This window comes from Theobroma cacao, chromosome 3 (assembly GCF_000208745.1).
Source record: "Theobroma cacao cultivar B97-61/B2 chromosome 3, Criollo_cocoa_genome_V2, whole genome shotgun sequence".
Taxonomy (NCBI): Eukaryota; Viridiplantae; Streptophyta; class Magnoliopsida; order Malvales; family Malvaceae; genus Theobroma; species Theobroma cacao.
The window spans coordinates 4386140-4409054 of NC_030852.1; the positions used below are offsets into that span (position 1 = coordinate 4386140).

The 22915-nt window shown below is 33.7% G+C and overlaps 1 long non-coding RNA gene across 1 annotated transcript; it reads left to right on the forward strand.

The window, feature by feature from the left end:
• Positions 12983-14176, forward strand: LOC108661244. Its single transcript, XR_001926993.1, has 3 exons — positions 12983-13020; positions 13670-13752; positions 14123-14176. It is a non-coding gene; the product is annotated as an uncharacterized LOC108661244 (long non-coding RNA).

Here is a 22915-nt window from a genome sequence, read left to right on the forward strand (position 1 = left end):
GGCCCACATGTCACTGTAAATTAAATCTTATGCTTTGGTTATCTGTATTACAGTATGTATGAATTTATTTTGCTTTTACGCTACAAAAATTTTTTACCGTTAACTCTATAAATATTGTTTATAAGAAAATAGGAATTATTTTCCTTAATATTTCTTTTATTTTCTTATTATATTCAAATTATCGTAATTTCGTTTTAAATGAAGATTTTAGACTTTAAACTCATTTTGAATATGATTTATGTGTTTTGTACTTGTATATCACGTTTTAGCCAGTTTCGAAATTTTGAGAAAAAATTTACCAAAATACCCTTGTGTGGCGAAAATTTTATTTTGATTGTTTTTTTATCTAAAATAATGTATATTCTCTAAAAACGTGATATTTAACAATGATTGCTCAAAGGAAAGGAAAGAAACTGATATGTAAGCCTTGCGGGGTTCCGGTTGGCATTCCGGATAATGAGTGTCAATCGGGACGTCGCGACGATTGTCATGGGCCTGAGGGAGGTTCCGGGTCGTGACAGTAAAAGTCATGATCGTAATCATTATAACAACTTTCTTTGATGCAGACACCACTATTCATTGTGGAACGATTTTCTCCATAAGCCAATGTATGGAACTTGTATCCATTTACATATTAACCTTTTTAACACATTGCCATATGACTAGGGCATGTCGACCAGACGAGAATCAATTTGATTTGCATTTTGAGCCACCTACGAGAAAGTGACATGCCATATAATTATTTTAAGTGTTATTTTAACACAATCAATTAGATTGATTGTATATAACTTACATATTGTTTAAACCAATTTTTAAATGTTACATCACGAACTTTTTCCAATTCCTTGTTAGAAATACCATGTTGTTAAACAGCCTAGACATAAGAGGAACATTTAGTGAATTAATACCATTCACTTTTCATAATTTTTTAAACTTATAATAAATTAACTTAAACTTACTTAATGTATGGTAATATCTCCTTGCAGTTCATTAGTACATATAGTTTTATAGCATAGAACTCATCCTCCTCTAAGTATTGACCTTTATCGAATTGACCTAAAGGTCATTGGGATTGTCGAAAATCAAAAGATGACTGGATGCATCAACGTCTCCATCATCATCATTTTGTGAGACCCGATTCATTTTTGTTGAGATTATAGGCTCAAAATACATCGAGCAAAACATTGATATTTCCTTGATGAGATATGCTTCACAAATGGATCTTTCCAAGAATGCTCAATTATTCACTTTTTTTTTCAGATGATGCAAAAACCTAAAGATCAACGTGATTGTTAGATTCTAATTGTAAACATTAAAACAATAAATAAATTACATGTGTGGCTCCTAGTACCTCTCATAAGGATACATCCATTGATAATGGACCAGTCCTCCAACCCTAGCTTTGTATACCAAGTGGATTGACAAATGTTCCAATCAGTCAAAAAAGCCTAAGGGAAAAATTTTCTCTAATTTGCATATGGTTTTCGCAATTTTTCCTTCCCATGCATTAATATGACCAAAACGTTGTTCGGTTGCACAAATATCATTGAACAAATGTGAGATCTCAACAATTGTACTCCAAATAGTGTGAGGAACCATATCGCAAAATGTAATTAGGAGCAAATGCTGCATGAAAATGTGACAATCATGACTTTTCATCCCGTAAAATTTGCACTCCTTCTTATTCACACAATTCGCTATATTAGGGGAAAAACCATCTGGTAATCATAGCTGTTTTACCCCAGCACACACAACTTGCTTTTGCTCCATAGTCAAAGTGTAAGAGGCTTTCGGTTTATGCAGTTTACCATTATTCGTAATTAAATTCAATTATGATCACCTACAACACACTTCTAAATCTTGTCGAGCCTTGATATTGTCTTTCGTCTCCCCTAGAACATCCATCATCGTGTTGAACTTATTATCAAAGACATTACATTCAATATGCATCCCATCAAAGTTGTAACGAATGAGATTTATACTCCAATATGATAACTCCCAAAAATGCTTTTCTTCATCTAATTATAGGTTTGATCGAAACTTGGCGGCTTATGGTCACCAACCTTTACTTCACATGTGATGTTGCATCCAATTGTTCCAAAATCTAGGCACCGGATAAGTGAGGAATTTGAGCATCCCTTTGAACATGTTGTTTAAATTTATCTTTTTGGCGACAAAATAGATGATTCATTGACAAGAATTATTGATGACAATAAAAAAAAAAAGCTTCTTCTTATATTGCAAGATAAAACTTTTCTCTTGTTCCATGTAATATAGACATGATAAATGTCCATGAATGCTCCACTCGGACAACATACCTTATCCAAGGAAGTCATTAGTGGTCCATAAGAATGTTGCTCATAGAATAAAATTTTGTTTCGTATAGGCATACACGTGACAACACCTTCATCCCACAAAACTTTTAACTCATCTATTCGAGGTTGCAAGAAAACATCTATGTTTTGTTTAGGACTTCTACTCCCTAGGATGACCATATTAAGAAAGATGTATGGTTGCTTTATTCATATTTATGGAAGTAAGTTATAGAAGGTGAGCATTACCAGCCAAACAGAGTACGGTTTCATCACCATACCAAATGGATTGAAACCATCAGAATATAAACAGAGTCTGACATTACGAGGCTCTATCACAAAAGATAGATGGGTGTGATTAAAGTGTTGCCAAGCCTCACCATCAACAAGATGTCTAAGCACTCTGTCATTTGATTTGTGTGTAGCATGTCATGTTCTGTGTTCTACGTTTTTTTAAGACATATAAAGTCTCTATAATCTAGGTATGAGTGGAAAGTATCATAGAATCTTATAAAGAATTTTCTTCTCCCTTCCTCCATTTGATTTATTCGGTTTATTTCGAGGATAATCACAGCATGAACAATAAGACAATTCGAAAGATTCGTAATAAAATAACATGTAATTATTCTTACATGCATGAATATTTAGATAATCTAACCCAAGTTCCTTCAGTGGTGTCTTCATTTTATAAAACTTTTTCGGTAATGTTTCATCTAGTGGCAACATCTCTTTCAATAGATGCATCTGATGACTAAAGCATGTCTCACACATGTTAAACTTTGACTTCACATTCAATAATTGGGACATAGCTGACAGTTTTTTGTGTTTGATGCATTCGGACCACAAAGTTCAATCAACATTATTTAACAACGAATAGAATGTTGCAACGTTAAGACTAAGATCTTCATGAATCACCACTTCATTTTCATTCCCAACATTGGATTGAAAATCTGGACGTAAAGCATCCATAGCCATTTCAATATATGGATTTTCTACCTAGCACCAACTAGGTCTTCAACATGATCATCAACAAAATATCCTAATGATTGTCTGACATTGAATGATTTAACATGTGAATCCCTTATTGGGTATACATTGGTAAAACCTTTACCAAATAGATGCTCTCGAACCTTATAAGCAGTTAAGAACTTGCTATTCATACACCAGGTGAAAGGACATCTAATCTTATTCCCACTGACATATCTAGGTTGACGGAAGGCACATGAAACAAATTCTTCTACACCAATCACAAATTCTGACCTAAGAAATCCACTTGAATTCACTCAAGAAAACATCCAAGTCTAATCTCGTTCCATTCTGAAAATTATAATGAACATATGATGTTGTTCGTTATAAGATGTCAAAATTTTAATTATTAATTAATTACTAGAATTATTAATCTAATCAAAAGAATTTAGTCACATTTATTATATATAATTTTTGTTATTGTAAATCAATAAAAATTATGGATATATAGTATATTAAATTTATCATTTTTTTAAAAGTTCCAAATTTACCATTATATATAATTTATATACATATATATGTATATACATAATTTTTGATGGGTAGCTAGCTTAGGACTTTATAAGTGGGTAGATTATGGCTGTGTATGTGCAAGATGTTAAGGAGTCAATTTTGGATTACACATTTGTTGTCCACCTTGTTGATTACGAGCAATTATCACTATTGGACATTATTAGTACGTTTGCTTGGGTTCTTTATTGATTAGGAAACCCACAGTATGTGGTAGCTTATTGTATCCGGACATCCCCACATCCAGATTATTATACTTAGGGGTTTGAATTTTATTTTTATCTTTTTCTGTATGATAAGGACTAAGGTATTTACACTTTGCCTATTAGCAATAAAATTGCATACCTTTCAAAAAATATATATAATTTTTGTTATTGTAAATCATTAAAAATTATACATCTATAGTACATCAAATTTATCATTATATATAATATATTATATATGTTTTATAAATAATTTTTGTTATTGTAAATCAATAAAAATTATGTATATATAGTACATCAATGTTATCATTATTTTTAAAAAGTTTCAAAGTTATCATTATATATAATTTATATACATATATTTAATTTTTGTTGTTGTAAATCATTAAAAATTATACATATAGAGAACATCAAATTTATCATTATGTATAATATATTATATTTTTTACATATAATTTTTGTTATCGTAAGTCAATAAAAATTATGTACATATAGTATATCAAATTTATCATTATCTTTTATTGAAAGGTTTCAAATTTATCATTATATAAATAAGTTTTGTTATTGTAAATCAATAAAAATTATTTATATATAGTACATCAAATTTATCATTATTTTTTTGAAATGTTTCAAACTTAACATGATATATATTTTACATACATATATATTATTTTTCTTTTTGTAAATCATTAAAAATTATGCATATATAGTACATAAAATTTATCTTATATATTATATATATGTTATATATAATTTTTGTTATTGTAAATCAATAAAAATTATGTGTATATGGTACATCAAATTTATCATCATTTTTTTTGAAAAGTTTCAAATTTATCATTATATATAATTTATATACATATATATATAATTTTTGATATTGTAAATCAATATAAATTATGTATACATACTACATCAAATTTATCATGAAATTATAATTTTTTATTGGTAAATTTTATTTGAAATTATTATATAGTAATTCTTTTTGGAAAATGAATGTGACTAAATTCTTTTAGTTGAAACTATGTATATCTACTATTAAATCAAATACTCAATACTTGTTACAAGAACTTACTCAAATACTCACTAGTTTATGATCATGAACTATGTATGGAACTTTTATAGCTGCACATTTTGAAGGCCAATATTGTGAAATTTAAACCTAGAATAAATTTCGGGCGTTGCTAGCATACATGAGTTAGGGTTAATACTATGAAACTATTTTGATGAGCTAAAATTCCAATGTTAACTTTCAATTAAATTCAACAGCAACAGTAAATTAAATTCAGCAATCACAATTGCCACACTCCACATTCAATTAACAAGTAACTCCATCCAAAAAACTTATATGCTCAAGTGTTTTACAAAACAAAAAAAAAAACTACAATCCACAAAAAAAAGGGCAACAACTTTCAATTTCCAATCAACAAACACATTCAATAACAACAGCAATAGCTTCCAGTTAATAAACAAGCAAAACAAAAAAAAAGCTTTGATTCAATTCAGCAACCGTAGCCTCCACACTCCACAATCAATTAACAAGCAACTTCAATCCATCAAAAAAATTATATGCTTAAGGGTTGCATAGAACAACAAAGAAGATAGCAACCACAATCCAAACACAATGGCAACATCTTTAGCTTTCAATTAGCAACACACTCAATAACAAAAAAAAAAAAAAAAGAACAAACTTGTGCTTAACTATTGATGCAGGGAGAGGGGCTAGGTTGGCTCAGATTGGAAGCTACGAGGCAGAGGTGGCTAGACACAGAGAGGGTCTGCACGAAAGAAGGTCGGCATGGGAGAGGCTCAGCACGGGCGAGGCTCTACATTTCATGATTCGGCATGGGAGAGGCTTAAAGGTAGGAAAGAGGAAGAGCAAAGTTAGGATAGCACGAGAGAGGTTCTGCATGGCGCAGCTCGACATAGGAAAGGCAATAGTCGATCGGCACGAGAGAGGTAGTGGTGGGGGGTGGTTGGCATGGGAAATGTAGAACAAGGTGAAGAAGGGAAAAAAGAGATACTTATGCCAACTGAAATTCCATTCGTAAATTCCATCAGTAAACTCTTAAAAGGGACCAATGCTTATGCCAATTGAAGTTCCATTGGTAAATTTTTTCGTTAAAATTCGTTAGTATAAGCATTACCAACCAATAATTTCGATTAGTGTTTTTCACACCTGTCAATTTAATTTGGTGCTGACGCATTACCAACCGATTATCGACTAAATAAATTTCGTCTGTATTCGATTGATAATATATACAACTCTTTTCCATCAGTATTTACCGATGGATTAAATTCCATTGATAAAAGCTTGGTTTTAAGTAATGTCCCTATTACGTACCGTGGAATCATTTTGATATAAAATTTCAGCATCCGATGCTTTCTTTTCAACGGCTTGAATACTATGAAAGATGTCCCTTAAAATAGTTTTATTCTACCATTTTAAACCTCCCTTGAGGTGTTGCTGCTTGAGCCAAAATGCTGCCATACTTAAGCCTTGGATAGGTGTTTTCCAATTCCTTTCAACAAATGTCAAAAAATCATGGTGCTTAGTCCATGCTTGCACAAAATTGAAAGAAAATGGCTTTCTCGATACCAAATTAGTACATGAGATAAACAATGGGCAATGGTCAGAACCATCCCACGTTAGGTGTTGCACACGAGTGGTAGCAATAAGTTCTGCCTATTTGTGATTGTAAAAAATTCTATAAAGCCTTTGAAACATGATCGATTTTGCCCAAGTATACGGATTACCTTTATATCCCACATCACAAAGACCACAATCAATCATTGTTGATGTGAATTCTTCCATAGAACCACTATTCGGTATAGCACTATTCTAACGCTCTTCATTACTCAATAAAGTGTTAAAGTCCCCATCAATGAGCCAATGCTCCCTCAACTCTACAGAAATAAAGCATTAGCCTTCCTAAAGCTTTCTTCTTTCCATACAAGTGCACTTGGCATAAACAAATGTTGTAAGTATAGGTTTTGCCAGCCAAAGGGTAGATAAAGTGACATGAAAACACTGGGCATGATCAAGTAACACATTACAAGCAATATCATAGGAGCAAAACATCCAAATTTTCATAGAACAGTTAGAGGCAACTCCTTCAAATATTAAACGGTGGTGATAAAATTGAATTTTGGAATTATCAGCTATAGGTTCAATAATAACTAAAACCTTCATGTTATGCTCAAGCTTCAGTTTTTTCAAGTGTCTCTGAACAATATTACCTACTATACCATGGACATTCCACACTAGGTAACTAATCATTGATAATCAATTGTGGGAAAATATTTGAAGGCAGAACTTCTAAAACGTCTCATACCTCTTTCTTCAATTCCCTCTTGCCATTAACTTGAAACCAAATTATTCTTTGGGACATATGAAATTTCATTATCAGATTTCCTATGCCGAGAAGTAGTAAGGTGGATTTCAAGGTATTTATTTTTTAGTACTTTTCATAAATGGGCCTCGAGCATAAGGTGTTTTTGAGAATGATCCTTCCTATAATTTTAACTGTTTTTAGCCAAGAGAAAAAAAATGGACAAATTGTCCTTAATGAAACCAACCTATTTGCTAGGCTCCACGCCTCAGCTCGAAACATATTAACGGGTTAAGTATGTCCTTTATGTGGACCACAACTCTTCGGTTTTTATCGAGAGACCGTACATATCCTCAAAAGTAAGTCTGTAAAAACATTCCTCGACAGTTCAACTTCTGAGCATTTTGGCAATGGTAGGAGCCTTTTAGAGTGGTTATTATTCACACAAAGGTAGTTCACATATTGAGCAGTGTGAAGAAGTTGACATTATGCTGAGAAAGGTATAATATTTTTTTATAAATTTTTTATTTTATTTTGAACCATGAGTAGGTTTTTGACAGAATGGTTATTGTTCATGTTTAGGATTAAGGTTTTTTAGCATAAACCTATACATATTGCACGTTCATATTGATATTTTTGTTGTTTGAAATTTTTGAATATAAACATGAAGGTGGCATTGTTGGGGTGGAAAGGTGACCGGCCATGCGTGACTGGTTGATATGTATGTGTTAGGAATTCGGTTAAGGGTTTAGATATTGCGTGAGTGAGGGCGTGCTTAAGTGGTTGGCACCTTTTGCGTGAGTGGATTTTGGCATGGGGTCACGTTGGGGTTGCATGATTGCAAAAGGGTTTAACTTTGCATGACTGATAGGTCATTGCGTGACTGATTTCTAGGTTATTACATGAATATTGTTCAGGCATGGCATCGGTTAGTGTGTGCGTGAGTCGATTAGTTGTTCTTAGAATTGCGTGACTTGTTTATAAATCATTGTGTGATTTAATGTTAGTAATTGCGTGACTAATTGATAAGGCGTTGCGTGACTATTGTTGTAGGAAATTGCACGAGTGTCATAACTACATGAAATTGATCTGCATGGGTTCATTCTGTATTATTTTGGGTCAACTGTAATGCTTTAATGTGTATATGTTGATTTACTTAATAATCCATGCTCCACACTTGGATTAATTATTCTGTTTTATGGATGTCTAAAAATAGTTAAAAATATTGTTAGGGTTATTTTTTGAGTGACCTTATGAGGAGGGCTATTTCTTAGAAATTTGTTTAGGTTTTTTGTTAATCTACAGTGATGGTATTAACATGACTAAAATGAGAATGTTATCTGTTTTATGTTGCAAATGGCTAGCATAGGAACAGAGTAGGAAAACATGGAGTCTTTGCTTTGTGTACCGAGGCATCGGTGGGGGTTCAATGCGGGTATTAACATCTACTGTAAGTGGTCGCATCTGCACGTGGTACGTGAGATGCTGTGTCAAGTGAACAAGCTAGAAAACTTTAAGAGAACATGCTTCGGGCACATGATGGATGTCAAAGCAGACAAGAGTTTATTCTGCGTCAGTCTCGTGCACAATTTAATGTTGTGCAGAATCAATGAACCTGACGCCACAGAGGCAGAGTTATGGTTCCCAATAGGGAAAACGAAGGCCTGCTTTTCTAAGAGGGAGTTCTGTTTAGTGATAGGACTGAAGTTTGGTCCCCTATCGGCCTTCATTGTCAATCCCTACGAGGCCCTCCTTGAAGGAATTCACCTACGATATTGGGGACTTGGGAAGGAGGTGAAGATCCAACAAGTTTTAGATACATTCAATGAAGGGCAGTTTCAGCAGGAAGGAGACACGAGCAAGATGGCCCTCGTCTTGATCACCATCAATGTTTTATTCGGTAAAGACTACAGACGATCTGTGGTTCCATGGTTGTTGTCGTTGGTTGTGAACATGGACAAGTGGAATGCATTCCCATAGGACACATACGTGTGGAGTCTGACCATGGATTGCTTGCTGAAGGGTTTCAAACCTCTTGTTGTAGGCAAAGCAGATAAGAAGTGCTACCACCTCACGGATTCATATGGGAGTTTCAGGTAGTCTGCCATAGCCTAATGTTTATCATTATCATTATTGTTTTTGCATAAGAATTTATGAGGTGAGTAAAAATGTTACACAATTGATGTGCAATTTTGGGCGTTGGAAGCAATACTTGAAATCAGAAGCTTGTTTGAAAGGCAGCGGTAGTCCGGACAAGTTTGGCCAAGAATGCTTAAATGGCAATGTGACAAGAGGCCTACAAGCTTCCACGCCAATATTGTAAATTTGAAGAAAGAGGGCAAGGTAAGTAAAGAAACCATATTTTTTTTATTTTATTAAATTTTATTTTTATTGTCATAGGGTAGCGAGGGTTATACCTAATGGCAATGTATGTTTTGGTGCAGTTGTGGACAATGAGGACGTTGGAGCCAACGGTAAAAGAGATGTTGACCGCATACTGGGTAGATATTGAGGTCAATATCTCCGAGGGGCAGCAATACATTCCATTATGGAAGTTAGAGGGTCACCCAGAATTTAGTCCCCAGCAAAGGAGGAAAATAATAGACCGCAAAGGGAAAAGTCCAGTACGACGAGTCGTTAAGCGGAGATGCACAGCGGATGAGGAGGTCCATTCCGCTTTCAGTGCTGTTGAGGCACCTCATTCTCCTTCTGCAGCTCTTCATGGTGCAGCTCTTCATGGTGCATCTCTTACTGCTCCTCGTTCTGCTTCAGCTGCTACCCCTTATGTTGAGCTGCGCAACTGGGAGCTACGTTTGTAAATGACTATGAGCATTAAGGGAGAGCTATAAAAGATACGGATACAGTGGAAGAAAGACCTCCAGTCATTGCAGACGAATATGCAGATGCAAATGCAGTCAATGAAGTTGGAGATCCAGCAATCAATGCAGTTGGAGATCCAGCAGGCGATGCAGATGTAGATGCAATCAATGTAGTTGGAGATCCAGTAGTTAATGTAGTTGGAGATCCAGCGGGCGATGCAGATGTAGACGCAGTCACTGCATGAGCATATCTAACACTCACTGCAAGGGTTGGAGGATCAGATTGTCAGTCGGCTGATCAACCGTTTTGAGGTATGAGGTTTTATGTTATTCATCGCGTGAGTTATAACATGTACGATGTATACACTGCTCTAATGTGTTTGATTTTTTTGATCATTTAGGGTCGAAGCTTACCTCCCGGTAGCCTGATTGAATATCATCTTGCATCTATCCCATCTTTGGTAGAGGCGGCCTAGCATTCTCAGCCCACACCTTCTCTTAAGGCTCCACCTTCTCCGTCTGAGGTCGAAGAGGTACCTTATCCTGCGAGTAGTGGAACTACATCTTCTTCGCATCCTTCTCGTATCCCAACTCTAGTAGAGGCCCCCCCGCATGGTGAGATCACACCTTCTATTGAGGCTCCACCTCAACCTAAGCCCAAAGATGCACGTGTGATCTTGGCTAGCAAATACCTTCGAAGCTCGTACGTTAACCCGTTATTAGTCCAGCACAAAGCGAAAGACGATTTGAAGGACATATATAAATCCTTCCTTAAAAACGAACAAGCCAGGTAAAATGAAAACAGTAGACCATATTAGGGTTAATGGTTCTAGAATATTTATTAAACAATCAACAATACTATAATTTTAATTTAACTCTATTTTAAATTTACAAGGTTAACATTCTAGGCATTGAAGGGTAGGAGGGCCCTGATTTTTTTCGACGATTGAAGATGCTGACAAAGTTGATGAACACCCAACAAATTGATGCATGCATCAGTGTGTTGTGTAAGCAAGCGCGCAAGCACCATCCACAACACTACAAGCAGAGAATATTGATTGTTGACACCACATTCTACGTAAATATATTATATTTTACTAAGTTGTAATTATTCAAATGTATGGGGTTTAGGGTTACTTAATTGCATTTAACTATTGTGCATAACGTAATTGACAGCTTATTTTGCTCCAACTGAGCCAAGAAATGCAGCCTTCCCCCACCGAGAAGACATTTAAGTCGAGTGAGGTGGTTATGCCAGACGAGCTGCTTGAGTATGCAAGGGGTGGGAGACCTCCGTGGGGTTTGCCATGGCATGAGGTTGATGCAATTCTCGTACCATGCTTTTTCGATGGCCACTGGGTGGTAGTGCACATTAACTTGCTGAAATGGACTATGATGTTAATGGACTCATCGTACGGTCAGAAAAGAAGCACTGAATTTCAGCTTGTGTGATAAGCAAATGAGTCCACTAACATCATTGTTTCCCATTATATGCCACTAGGCGGGGTACTTTGTCAACTCGTGCCGTCAAAAGCAAGGTTTGACGCAAATGAAATATAGGTTAAATGAGAAGACCCCGATACAGCAAGATTCGCACAGTTATGGGGATTGCGTTATAGCCTCGTTGCAGTGGTTGATCTACTCGGAGGATCAAACACTGAAAGCAAACGCCATAGAGGGCATTCGAACAAAGTTTGCCCTTGAGATTTTTGCCAATAGCTCAAGTTGTTAAATTTTTTAATTTGTTTATTCTTTTTCAATATGTAAATAACATTAACATTATTCTGTATCATTTCCATATTATTCTTTATTGTATCATTTACATATTATTCTTTGTATTCATTCATGTGATAAGCATATGGGTCCAATAAGAACAACATTGTTTTTTTCTTATTCGTATTGAAATGCCCCATACTTTGATTTGGTGACAAATAAAGCTTATCGAATGTGAATTGAGGCATAATAAGGTATTTTGGGAACTAAGGAGACAAGATAAAATTTTTAGAATAAAAAATAGTAAAATATTAATATTTAATCGGATGTCGAAATCAATCATGAAGAAGGATCATATGGTTGATCCAAGTGGGGGAGAAGATGTCAAGCCTGACTCTATAAAATACTTGTCATGACATACATGTGATGGATAACATGTTTGCATGCTAGGAGAGTCCCGAAAAATTTACAAAAGTCAGTATTGTACCTAGAGGTACAATAAAGTTGATTTAAGCCTTGAACTAGATCAAATAGAGAATTTAAGGTGAAATTGAGAATTTTAAAGTTCCAGAATGACTTAGAATGGTGATTTGGAGTTTGAGGATCAATTTGGAGTCAAACTGAAAATTTCACTATCTAGGGGCAAAATGATAATTTTTTGAAAGATTTTGATCATATTTGACTTATTGGAGTATGATTTGAGGTTAAGCAGTGAAAAATTGTAATCCCGATATTTTTCGGAGCATAGGGATAAAATGGTAATTTTGGCACTCTATGGGTAAAATTGTAATTTTACACATTCAACACTTGTCCAACACATGGATTTTACCTAATTTTATCATAGATAATTGAAGAAATTTATATGGTGGAGAGAGAAAGCTTAATAGTTAAGAAATGACACATGGACCAATATAAGGTGACATGTGTCAAGTTTATAACCATTTATTATTTAACTTTAAATTTAGCACAAAATCAGCCCATTTTCTTCATATGACCGGCCAAAGGAAAACAAAAGGAAGAACAAAGGAAGAAAAGAAGAACAAGAACCCTAGGTGGGAAAATTCAAGGAAAAATTGGTGGATTTCAAGTAATCAAGCAATCAAAGGTAAAATTTATTGATTTTGACTTGTGATCTACCTTTCCCATGCATTTCTCCTTATTTTTCTTGGTTAAATTTCATGTTTTCATGGTAAATTCATGGCTGGCCGAATGGGTATGGAGAGAGAATGATGTTAGATTGATTTGATTTCAAGTTATGTTAGTGTTTTGAGTTAGTTAGTGATGTGTAGCAAGAAAAGCCAACAAGAAAAATTCATTTTCTCCCATTACCCATAAGAGGCTGAATTTTCTAAGGAGAATATTGAGGCTGAAATTGATGATATTTCATAATATTTTGGTGATATTTGATGTTTGGTGAGGTTAGGAATTAAATGGGAAATTTTGGTATGAAAATTTGAATTTTTGCTCAACGTATAGACATGTGTGATTATTGACCCGGGATTGATAAATTGAATCTCATTCATAGTCACTGAGGTAATTTAGGTATAATTGGAGTGTAGAAAGTGAGAAGAATTGATTTGGAGTTAAAATGGAGATTTTAGCTAATTAGATTGAGTATAGTGTGACTTAGGTCGAATATCACATTTAAGCGATTAATCGAACATTTTGCATTCCATATCATTCATTAGTCTAAATTAGTTTAATTTTGATTTAGTACAAATGTAATAAGTTTCTCGATTTTGTACTGTGTCAAGGTGGTGAGTCCTCCGACAAGGGCAAGGAAATTGTACCCGAGGATCGATAATCGAAGTACTTTAGAAATTTGACTTTCGAAATAGTGAGTAGCCTTATCATCATTTTAATTATCTAAAGTATGTTTTAGTTCGGTTTTGGTGAAATTTTATGAAAATGAGTTAAATGACTAATTTTAGGTTTTATAAACAAAATGAGTTTAAATGAAAAGATTTTATAAATTGTCTTGAAAACGAAATAACGATTTTGAAAAATAGAGTAATTGGAGACCACTGTTATGTTGTAAACTTATGATTTGAATAAATGGCTTATGTTGATGTGTTGGCATGACTAGCTGGGTTGTGTTTTGTGAACTGTATGAATTGTTCTATTTTACACTTGCATGCTGGATAGTATTATATTAGCCCTGTCATGTTGTCAGAATTTTATTGTATGGTGGATTTAACTTGCTACAGGGGGCGAGTTTTCTGTGGACCAGCATATTAGAGGGGCACAGAATCCCGATATATTTTACCTCGGTTGGAAAGACGAGTAGGGTAACTCTCGAGGTATAACTTTTAGAGTTCACTTCACGCCAAACCACCACGTAAGGGGGAACTCGGCCAACGCCAAGGAACGGCTATGTTTTCAAAATAAAAACATGACTTTCTAATAGCCTTGGCGGACTCAGTTGGGATAGCCCTCGGCCAAGGTATCCCTTATAACTGAGTATGATAGTAATTTTTGGCATGAGCCAAGCTTTTAAGAAATTCATAAGCCATACTGATTACTGGATTTAAATAAATTGATTTCATTTGGTTGAAATAAGTTGAAAGATGATAAATTACAGTTTGATGAAATGTTTTAAATAGTCTCTTTCTACTCGACTTTAGATATTTTGAATGATGTATGTTTACTCATTGAGATTATATAATCTCACCACCCTCATTTTCACCCATTTCAGGCTCAGAATAGATTGTAGATAACTGATATCGTTGAGGACTTTAGTTGGAATTGCCACATCCAAAAACTGTAGGTTCATTTCTTTTAACACTTTTAGTTATTCGTGGGCCCACGTGTCACTATAAATTAAATTTTATACTTTGGTTACTTGTACTACTGTATGTAGGAATTTATTTTGCTTTTACGTTGTAAAAATTATTTATGCAGTGTTCTTAAAATATTATTTTATGAGAAAATTGAATGTTTTATTCAATATTTTTATTTTATTCTAACAGTCATAATTTCATTTTAAACAAATGTTTTAGACAACCAAAATTATTTTTGATTATGAAATATGTCTTTCCACTTGCATACTACATTTTTAATTGATTTCAAAATTTTTAGAAAAAATGACTAAAATACCCCTATGAGATGAAAATTATTATTTTATTTGTTTTAAGTTGGAAACAGTTTAAAATCTTTTAGAACGTGGTATTTGGCAACAGTTACTCATAGGGGAAATGAGAAGTTGATATTAAAGCCTTACGAGGTTCCGATTGACATTTTAGGTAACGAGTGTCGATCGGGACAACGCGGTGGTTGTCACTGGCTCAAGGGGAGTACCGGGTCGTGACACATATCGTAAAGTTTGTTAGTATTTTACATAATTTACATGACAGCGTTCATTTGTTTGCATATGCCAACCCCCCTTTGCTTCTTTACTTTATAGCCTAAATGATATGTTGAATTGCATTATGTGACATAGGGTTGTAAACAGTTGCTATTGAATTACGTGAATGGTGTGGATGGAATCGCGTCACCAATTGATATTGATTCGTGGGAGTATTTGTTAAGGAGTCACGCGAGTACTAAATTTTGAATCACGTCAGTAGTTAATATGGAATCGCATCACTAATTCACTGAGAAGCGTGTGAGTAGTAAATATGGATCGCGTGAACCATTAAGATTTAGAATCACGTGAGTATTTGATATTGACTCCCGTTAATAGTAAATATGGAGTGGTGTTACTAGTTAATATGGAAGCGTGTGACATGACTTTTTTGTGGAATCACGTCACTAGTTTATATTGACTCGCTTGAGTAATATATGTGGAGTGGTGTTACTAGTTATTATGGAATGGTGTGAGTATTTATTCTAAAATCTTGTGAGTAGAAAAATAGAGCCGCGTGACTGGCTATTATGGAATTGCGTTACTATTTGATATGGAGTCACGTGAGTAGTATATATGGAGTGACGTTATGAATTCTTATTGAATCGCGTGACTAGTCACGCTTGCATCACGTGACTCACCTATTCTGTGTCTTGTTCTTCGAATAAGGGTCAACCAATTATCATCGACAAAACCAAAGCATAACTCAACCCCAAGCACCATCATAACAAGTCAATTATGAGAAATACAAACTACAGTATCCATAATCCAGTTATACAAATATTCTCTATTAGCCAATACCTACCACCATGTGATATGTCCCTAAACCGTAAGGGAAAGCATTAATCATTACCTGGTTCAATTGAAAAACCAATTGATGCTGCAGGCAGTTAAAGATCCAGTTTCCATTTCTTCCTTGATCGCAGGCGAGAGTATCCATCATCACCCATATGTTGGTCGCCATTGTCATGGACATTGGGTCTGTTCGAAGATGCAGCCATTGTTTAAGACAGTGCAGGATGGTTCAACTTTAGTGGTTCAACTTCTCTTCATCCTTCAACTAAGTTTGGAATGGTTGGAAGATGAAATGACAACTATCGATAGATATTGGGAAGACTGGAATATGAACGAAAAGGTTGGAAGCTATCTTATGCCCTTTATGTTTTTTGATTACAACGGTCGACATTAAGAACAACTATTACTATTATTATACATCATTTTCTTAGCAAAAATATGAAGTAGGATGCCAAAATCAATCACGTAGATATTATTAAATTAAATATTTTGTGCTTTATTTAATGGTTTACAAAGAAATACAAATTATTAAGGAGTACAATGAATTTGATGATCCAACAAATGGGCAAAGTATTGTAATTAGAATTTGATGATCCAACTATGCAATGGCATTTTCGTAAATAAGAGGAACTGTAGTCAACTATAGGATAAATATCTAATTTTTTCCAGCACTTTCTCCTCAGTTCCAGCAGCCTTTTCTTCTTCTTCCCATCTTTCTTAGTAAGGTGACTTCAAAACGCCTTATAATGTGAGAGAATATCTTGCTAAGAAGTAAACATGTTTAATCTTTGTGTTGTAGCAATGTATATTGCAACCATATTGGAATCATCATTCATGAGTCCAGCTGACTTCAGAGGATGATTCTTCTTACTAGCATCTGAAGCCCAATGAGGTGAGCCCCTACACTATCACGTGACTGATGCTGTTTTTCACTTTGCATGCTACCCAAACCATTTGGTGTATCCTAACCATTTGAACTTGCTAGTTGATTTGACTCATCAAGAGAGCCCCAACCTTCATAACATTCTGGTGACTTTTGTTGTTCCCAGCCAGTATATTTGGAAGAATCGTCCAAGGTTTTCGTAGGAATGACATCTTCTGTTCCCCAACCAAACCATGGCAGTATCACTTGCATAAGGTTTTTCACTTTGAGTGCTACCCAAACCATTTGGTGTATCCCAACCATTTGAACTTGCTGGTTGATTTGACACATCAAGAGAGCCCCAACTTTCATAACATTCTGGTGACTTTTGTTGTTCCCAGCCAGTAGATTTGGATGAATCGTCCAAACTTTTTGTTATTGAAAATTAGCTAATTCCTCAATTTTCAATTGTTATTTTATTTATTTTTAGTAGTTTTTATAATTAGGGTACTTTAAGTTAGTTATTTTAATTTTATGTTTTTCTTGTTAATTTGGTTATTATTTATTGGTTTTTATTTCATAGGATTAAAGGTGATTGGGCTTAATTTTGGAAAGTAAGGTGTAGACAGACCCAAAATCTGCTTGCATATACTTCGGTATTTTGGCCATATCTCGAGCTACAGAACTCCAAATGACGTGATTCTTTGACCAGTGGAAAGCTAAGAGACAGAGCTACAAATTTTATGAGGTTAATTTGCCCAGTTCTGCTTGGAAGATAGAGAAACTCGCATTGGAAAATAGCTAGACGTACTGTACCGGGAATGAAAATTTGTAAAGTTGACAATTGAATTTTGGGCCTCTTATTATACTTTTGAGCCCAATTAAACCTTAAGTCAGCTTAAGAAACTTTAGGTTAAGTTTATTAGTCTAAATAGGATATGTTTAGCAACATTAAAGGAGACAACTTTTGAGAGATTCAAGAAGTTACAAGTTGAGGCTGAAACTTGAAGATCAAGGTGAAAAAATATTGTTTTGTTTTCTTCCTTAACTTTTATCTTTCTTGATACTTTTAATGGTTGAATTTTATACAATGTTATTTTATTTTACAATTATGAGTAGCTAATTTTCTTTTTCTAGGATTGCAATTAAACTCACATGTAGTCTAAGTTTTTAATCTCTTTCTTACTTATTTTTAATGGGATTTTAATTATTTATTCCAATTTGTTCTTAATGCTTTTAATTGCTTGGCCACCAATTAAATTGATCTAGGAACCTAAACAAACTTGGGAAAGGGAGTTTGGAGTAGACTAAAATTGGGATAGCATATGATCAAATTAATTGATTTGCGTATAGGATAGGAATATACCTATAAGCCATATGTAGCCAGATTAGAGCCTGAACTTAATGAGTTTGTTTTAATTTCAATTCACATTGGGATATAGTGTTTTGGTTAAAATATATATTTTTATAAGATGAGTCGGGAAACCCTTATAAATAATTTAGGACTCTAGGTTAGCAATTCAACCCATTGAAATAAGTTAAGGAAGAGATGTAAGATTTAGATGAAGTGTGAGAGATATTGTAATTCTAGGTTTATTAATTGGATATTTTCTCAAGTTATTATTTTGATTTTTCTTATTGGTTTTAATTTTAGTTTTAATTAATTATTTAATTTTGATTATTTGGATAAGATTAAATTATTTTAATTTTAGTACTTAGTAAAGTTTTAGATCAATTCCCTGTGGGATCGATACCCTGCTTACTAATATACTATCTATTCGATACGTATACTTGCGTAGTAGGATTTTAACTGACACCCTCAAAGGCACCTCCTCCTCTTCGGAGGATGCCTCTTTCCCCTTCTCGACTCTTGGATCTCTAGAGGTCATTTTTCAATTATCTAAGATTGATTAAGATAATTGAATTTGATTCAAATGGTTAATGGTTCCATTTATTTATAGGCATGAATGCTGACTCTTAGTTTTACACCCATATCAGTGCAATGAAGAGGGGCTGAATTGGTTATTAAATACCTGTTCGGCCTACCCTTTCATCTTATCTAGTTCTTAAAAGCAAAAGCCAGGCCAAACATCATTTTCCAAGAAATTCTTAACAAAAGCAGCTTAAAGGTTTCCTCTCTTTTTCACTAATCAAAAAGGATTTTAAAGTCACGCAATGCCTACAAACAGGTCACGCAATGCTCAACAAATATTTAGTCACGTAATGCCTGTCACGCAACGCTCAACAAATATTCAATCACGTAATGCCTATAAAGAACTCACGCAATGCTCAACAAATATTTAGTCAGGTAATATTCAGTCACGTAACTCCTGTCACGCAACACTTAACAAATATTCAGTCACGTAATGCCTATAAAGAACTCACGCAATGCTCAACAAATATTCTATCAGGTAATATTCAGTCATGTAATGCCTGTCACGCAACGCTCAACAAATATTCATTCACGTAATACTTATAAAGAACTCACGCAATGCTCAATAAATATTCAGTCACGTAATATTCAGGCACCTAATGCCAAATAAATAGGTAACGATTCCTAATATCCAGTCACACACCCTAATATCCAATGACTCAATGCCTAACAAATATTCACGCATCGCCTATAAACTGATTGATTCTGCTACCCCTAGCCAGATTTAAGTTTTCAAACTCATATAATTTACCCATCAACTTTTTTGTTCTATGAATAACCCTAAATAAACGCAAGAACCCGTAACAAATACCTTGATGTCATCTCTACACTTTGGGATCGTGAGAAAGTTGACTGTCGATATAGACCTCGATGGCATTAGAGAGCTAGATAGAGGGATAGCTAAATCTAAATCGAGATTTAATTTTAAAATTTTAAGCTGAATGGCCGGAGAGTAGTAAGAAAGAAACTAAGACACGCTTTCATTTGAATTAATTGGGTTAAAGGGTATTCTTGTCAAGTCATGCCAAAAATTGGCTAAAAACAGTTAAAATTATATAGACAATCATTTTTGAAGTCACCTTACTATAAAGGTCATTTCCCATAATTTTCTCTTTATTTTTTGAGTTAGCTTTTTTAGGTGAGAGAGGTTGTACACATGGGCGGAGTTAGAGCATTTTTAAAGGGGGCAAACAGAATAAGACACTAAATAGTCTAAGAGAACTTTATATATAATTAAAGTCTCACTCATCTAAAAGATTAAATAAAATTCAGAAGACATTGGACATACAAAAAACAATGCACATTAACAATAATGATGGTGTCATATATATATATATATATGATTGAATGGAACTATGAAAGAAGTCTCTCTAACTTTCTACGCACAAGAGTGGAAGAGAAAACAATATTTAAAATTCAAATAAATTGTCTCTTTACTTTGTGTGTTTTACACGAAATGAGTAGCTTTCTAAGGAAGCTCTTTTTTTATTTTCTATATGCCTCTTAAATTGCTAATTAATATATTGGGTTATTGGATTGAACTATTGAGATATAAGATGCTATAATGGGTTATTGGGTTGGATTGTTAAAATATAATATGTTATGATAGGTTTATATTTATATTAAAACTTAATGGGTTTTGATTAGTAGACTCACTTTTATTTTTTTTTTAAATTTGATAGGCTTAACATATTAAGTTAGAATTTATTTGCTAGGCTTAACTAGAAATATGTTGACCATAATGACTCTAATTTTATCAAATGATTCGAGGAATAAAAATAATTATTAAATAAAAAATTATTTTGAGGGGCATTAAAAATATATATAATAAATAAAATTGTACTATAAGAAATATAATCATTTCATTTTGTCAATATGTATGTATGTTCTTATTACTTAAAGTTTGCAACATACATGTCAAAACGCATTGGTTATTCTGAATTAAAAAATGATACATTGATGAAATTCTAAACAATAGTTTAACATTAAACTTATATCTAAGAAATACATAATAATTTATTATTTTTAAATATTAAAATCATAAAAAATAAAATCCACGTAATAAAAAAAAGAAGAACATGACAAGTAGAAGATAGAACTCACATATGACGTAATAAAAAAGAAAAAAAAAGAATATGGTTGATGGTTCATAGAAATTTGTGGAAGAAATTCTATAAAAATTTAGAACATATGAGTAAATAGAATAGAAATTAACAACTAAACAAAGAAAAATAAAAATAATAATATAAATTGAAAGAAAAAATTAAAAAAAAACTTTAAAATTGTGTAAAGCATATGGATCATTTTGTTATTTTTTATTTGTATTAATCATTAAATAAGAAATTATTTTGGGGGCCATTAAGAGAATTTATAAAAAATTTAAAAATTTTATATAATATAGAAAAAATTTTAAAAATTTTGGTGGGCATCCCTTAAGGAGGCTCCCTTCTGGCTGTACATTATTTTGAAAATTTTCCATAGGCACTGCAGGTAAAGTTTCCTCCCTAACCGTAGCAACAGTTTGAGGATCAACTTTGTTTTCCTTCCCCTTATTTTTTTTAACGCTTAGTAACATGTTGAGCATTAGTTTCTGCCCACTTTAGTATCTTTATTTCCAGTAATTTTGACCATCTGTATTGTTAAAGAGGATTTCGGCTGTTTCTCCTAGCATATTAATTCCTTGCGAATGACTAGAGGAACTCTAAAATTTTTCTGCTCACCATTCAGCAATTTTCCAGCATCAACCTCATCTACTGCTTTTTTTTTTTCCATCAAAATTCATTAGGATTGCCTGAAATTTATAAGAAATTTCCAACGTATGAGTCTGCATGGAAGAATCATCAGAAATAATTTCAACTCCTTTGGAATTCTTTGCCATGCTTTTACTGCCGTTTTCAATTTCTTTTCACTGCATATGACTTTCCCGATCGACGGCTGCCACTATTTCTTTTTCTTTCTCAAACTGAGCAGTGCTTTTTTCTCTTTTCCCTGGTACGTTCTTCTCATGTGCCTCACCTTTGATTAACTCGGATGTGAGTTTATCATACCTGTGGCTTTCAGCTGAAAGTTTCAATATTTTTTAGGCTTTTTACCTAGCACCAAGCGGTGGGAAACGCTATGACCAATGAGCGAGCAGTGGGTGCAATAATCTGGCATATTGGAGAACTCCACTTTTTGAGTATATCCACCAACATTAACTCCTGTTTGCCTATTTTTAATGACTATCTAGATCGAGTCAATTGGTGGTTACAGGCAGTCGAATTCCACATAAATTCTAGCAACACTTGGTCTTGTTCCATTGATAGAATACTCATCCACATATAAGGGATTTCCAATAGTTTTAGCAATTTCTAGTTGGGCAGACTTCTTAAACAAATAGGGCTTAAGATTTAGGAATGAAATATGTTGGGATGAGCCCAACAGCCAATTGAGTCAAGGCTAGGTCTCAATTATGCAATGATATCATTCATATTGAATGATTAGAGATTTTTTTTCATCAATAAGACTTTAATTATAATGAGTTATAAGTCTAATTAGATGAATTCTATGAGATTAATATGTCTTGCAAGGAAACTGTAATGAGTTGCACTAATGAGAACCCTATGCATTAAAGCATAATTTCAAAATAGTCCCAGGTAATGTATCATCTATGTTCCTTGCTTTGGAATAAGCAATTATCTTATAGATTGAAGTACAGAGATACTTGGAACTAGAATGTAGGTGCTTGCCTAAGAGAGCAAGTTCTGTCACGACCCGGAACTCCCATCGAGCCCGTGACAACCGTCGCAAAACCTCGACAGACATTCTTCCCCCGAATGCCTTTTGAGACCTCGTAAGGCTTTTGTACCAGTTTTTCCATTCCTCTCTCTTTCTTCTTTTTTTTTTGAATAATAAAATAAAATAAAAATATTAATTAAAATAATCTATTTTAATGTAAAACAATATATATATATATTTTTGAAACATCAAAAATTAATTTTTTGCACATAAAAACAAAATAAATTTATACATACTGTAATATAGAAAACTGGAGTATGCAATTTAAATTACAATGACACGTGGGCCCC